This window comes from Cololabis saira, chromosome 15, assembly GCF_033807715.1.
Source record: "Cololabis saira isolate AMF1-May2022 chromosome 15, fColSai1.1, whole genome shotgun sequence".
In the NCBI taxonomy this organism is placed as follows: domain Eukaryota; kingdom Metazoa; phylum Chordata; class Actinopteri; order Beloniformes; family Belonidae; genus Cololabis; species Cololabis saira.
This window is the reverse complement of record NC_084601.1, coordinates 34302695-34306879: the sequence shown is the minus strand read 5'-3', so window position 1 is coordinate 34306879 and position 4185 is coordinate 34302695. Positions and strand designations below refer to the sequence as shown.

Here is a 4185-nt window from a genome sequence, read left to right as displayed (position 1 = left end):
CGTTCTCCCGTGCCGGCTTTGCTGTTGGCTGCAGTAACCCAGACGGTCGTCGTGGCGCTAATGAGTCTCATTTCTTATTCTTGCCTCAATCTCCTTTAAAGTATAAATTAATCAAATAATGTAGGAGATAGGGTTGTTTATTTGTTTATTTGTTTATTTATACGATCCCCATTAGCTGATGTCGCGACATCAGCTATTCTTCCTGACTTCCCGTCCCCAATGCAATTTTAAAAGAACATACATATCCATACATACACACATTTATCGCAGTTACGGATCACTGTAACACCGAGTCATAATATACACTAACAGTAAACTTTCTGTCTAAAATACATTAGTGATAAAAAAAAAGGAATCATACAGTCATTACAATACCACGAAGTATAACCAACAAATACATTTCTGTAATAAATTATAGCATGTGATATATTTGTTACTCATTGAATTTTATTTAAAAAGTCTTTTGCTACCTTTTTAAAACTGTATTTTGATGAAATATCTTTGATGTTATAAGGTAATTTGTTCCATCCTGTGATAGCTCTGTATATAACAGTGTGTTTTAAAAAGTTTGTTCTTGGCTTAGGTGCCAGTAAATGATCATAACATGATTGTCTGGTTAGATATTTATTGACGTTTCTAGTGAGCACTATCTGATCTGCGAAATATTGTGGTTTTTTACTATTGATCAAATTCCTCATGAAAGTAAGGAGACTTAATATTAATCTGTCTACAACCAACAGCCATGATAAATGCTGATGCATTTTTAAGATATTTGCATGCAGTGAACAATTTAAAGTGTTGGATCTAACCATCTAACCATTTATTGCTCCTCAAAATATCAAGACATGAAAATAAAGCCAAAATGTTTGAAGGTCATAATTCAAAGTCCTTAGAGATGTAAAGTGTGAGGATGTTGTTAAAATGATGAGGTTCAGATCAGAAATGTGACGTCACTGATGTGATCTTCTGTATTTTCAGGTTTTTACATCGTACATGGAAGAGAAGCCTCAAGCTTCTAGGTTTTATTCTAACATTACAGAACATTTAGAAGAACCTTTTATCCAAAGTGACTCACATCAGAGGACAACAGTCAAGCTACAGTAAACATGGTAAACTGAACAATAAGTTAATAAAGAATTCAGGGGTGAATTAAGACTTACAGCGTTTACATAGTTACGAAATATTCCTGCAAGTGTCAACATTGTTTCTCGATAACAAAACTCCCTGCAACAAGGATCATTACAAACAAGGTTTAATGTAAACTGTAGTCATCAGCGTCTTAACATTTATTGATGGCAGTGGTGGGATTTGAACCCACGCCTCTTGTGAGACTGGAGCCTAAATCTAGCACCTTAGACCACTCAGGCACACTACCACCTGGGAGGAGAAAGCTGTTTGTATATCTGGTTAATTTCACCTCATTTTACCTTTTTCATGTCAATTCACAACAAAAGTGATCTGAAGTTTCCATCCATTTATTCGTTCATGCATGAACTCAAACTGGTTCCCATCTTGAATCTCAGGTCTCTATCAAAACATAGACATTTGATGGAGCAGAGTTTGTTTCTTCTGGTAGTCTGGTTGGTTTGGGCCTGTGTCAAACTCATCTTAATGGGACAGACACCTTCAGGGACAGAATGAAGAACTTGGAAAAGAAAAAAATATTATAGTGTAGGAGTTTAAAACAAAGATTGAAGGCTTGAAACAATCAGTGAGAAGAAGACTGATTTTAAGGAGCACTGAGAAAAAAAAGATTCGAATCACAGAAAAATGAAATAATTAGAACAAAAAAGAAAAATGGAAATATTGCAATTTATGATGAGAAATTATTTAGAAAGTCTGATCTGTTTCTAACATCCTGGTACCAGACACTGCAGGACTCCCTCAGATGGTTCTGTTCAGATCCTGACTGGTTGGAGGTCTTTTAGGACCACGAGGAGCTGCTGCATAACCCAGAAACTGAATGAGTGACTGTGATGTTCTGGCTGATCAGTTTCAGTTTCAACATCAACAACTTTCTAAGAATTTGAAAGAATAAAACAGATAGCACACTTAAGTTGAAGACGGCGTCTTTATTACAAATCCTTGAGTTCAAATAATATAAACTTGATGTCAAACTGACAAAAAAACCCACAATAATAAAAGATCCAGGTCTGTTTCTGAAAAAGATAGTTTGTTCATCCTCATGTTCTTGTATATCTTTGATTTAAACACTTTCATGTTAAAAACATCTAAATTGTAACTTCAGACTCTGTGTCCTGCAGAAACATTTAATCCAACAGCTGTTGTCAAGTTTCCTTGTTTATTGATGTGTTTTCCTCTGTTCCTAAAATACACTTTCGATTTTGTTCATATCATTGCTGATGGTATTTGGGAAAATGAAGCAAGAGGACAAATGTTTATGTAAATGTAGCAGAATAAAGTCAATTATTTTAACTGACACCTTTTCATTCCTCACACATCAAATTAAAACAACACAAGTAAACAAAGTGAAGAGAAGTGTTGTTTATAATTATTTACAATCATTATATTTTATTCCAGCATTATCAAGTTCTCCTGTAGTTCTGATGACAGCTTCACTACCCTGTACACATGATGAAGTTCAGAATAACCACATTTATAAATGACACACGAAACACAATAAATGAAAGTAACCAAATGTTATCTGAAGTTAATCAGGATTGAACAATGAAATATTGTATTTTCTTCTCACAGATCCAGTTTCTCTTGTAAGTGTGAAGTAAATATGTCCATTTCCCTTCATTAGTACAACACACTGCAGCATATTCATAATGGTTATACCCATGTTGAGAAGATCCTGCAGCCCAGAACCTGTGAAGTATTAAAACATGTTCAGCGGAGATGAAAATCAAGATTATTTTCATTTTCTGATAAAACTGACACATTCTTTAATTGTTTTACACATTTAAAAAATGTCATGAAATGTTCACTTTTTAAATATCGGAAGGAACTTTTGGTCTGATTCCAGATGTTGGAGGAGGTCTTCATTAAATACTCCAACATGGTATCAATTCATTTATTCCAGTGAAAGCAGCTCAGTCTGCACATCTTCCACAAATCTCTTCTCTCCTGCTGATCTGCTTCCTGGTTTTTCATCTCCCTGCACATGCTCATTAGTGTCTCTGTTCCCAACCACACTCAGCTCTTCTGAAGACGTCCTACTGTGAATCCTCTCAGACACTAGAAACACTGTCAAGGTTTTCAGTCTCTAAATCTTCATGTTTCATTGGTGATAAAGGAGTCATAGTTGAGCTGTTGTTTTACCAGTTTGTGCAGCAGTTTTACAGACAAAACCTTGAAACGGTTGTCTGTTGATGTTGGTTGAACCAGTTGAAAAGTTTACGCAGCTGTTCATTCAAATATATGTGACACAGAAATAATGATGATACAGTTTTTAAGTGTTTTTGCTGTTTAACCTGTTAACAATTTGAAACAGTGACTTTGATGAAATTGTAAAAGAAACACTGTCTTACGTTGTTTTCAGTGGTGATCCGTCCACCCATTTCCATTCAAATATCCGTTTACTTGTCAACCATTCAGCTTTCAGACCAATCCAGGATTTTTCTTTTGTGTCCAGTTGTCCCACAAAATCCTAAATGACAAGACAAAAGTAGTTTATGCCGTCATGAATCTGCATATCTGTCTCAGTATCCTGATGATTGTGTTTGAAAACAATGAAAAAGATTAAAAATAACATTTTCAACTGAAATCCATCAGGATGGAGACAGAAGCAGCACACAGACTGACAGCAGGTGGAGAACACAAGTAACAGAAAACTGCAGTAACATCAAATACACTGATACAAACACCCACCTGCTCCTCTTTGCTGTTTATGATCACCAGATCAGCTCCACTTTTCCCACAGTCCTCGCTGCTCTCATACCAAGTTTTACTCTCTGTGAATTTTTTGTAAAAATTGGATCCAAATCTTCTCCATCCATCATGACAGTCTCGTTCATATCAGATATCAGACAGACAAGTTTTTTAGAAAAAATTCATGTTACTGAGGATCACATTTATGAGTGTTCTTTCAATATTCAGAAATCTCCTTCAGGTGTCACTTTAACCTTCCAGGTTATTTTTAAAAACATTTTAGCCCTAGGTTTCTGTTTTATTTATTTTTAATTTAGTTACACTAATAGATATACGTAAGAAGTTATGGGG

At 35.1% G+C, this 4185-nt stretch overlaps 1 long non-coding RNA gene across 1 annotated transcript; it reads right to left on the bottom strand.

Annotated features, from left to right (window-relative positions):
- Positions 1-2177: 2177 nt before the first annotated feature.
- On the bottom strand, positions 2178-3980 carry LOC133461289 (uncharacterized). Its single transcript, XR_009784179.1, has 3 exons — positions 3835-3980; positions 3495-3613; positions 2178-2832 (listed from the first exon to the last, which is right to left on the bottom strand). It is a non-coding gene; the product is annotated as an uncharacterized LOC133461289 (long non-coding RNA).
- Positions 3981-4185: the final 205 nt, after the last annotated feature.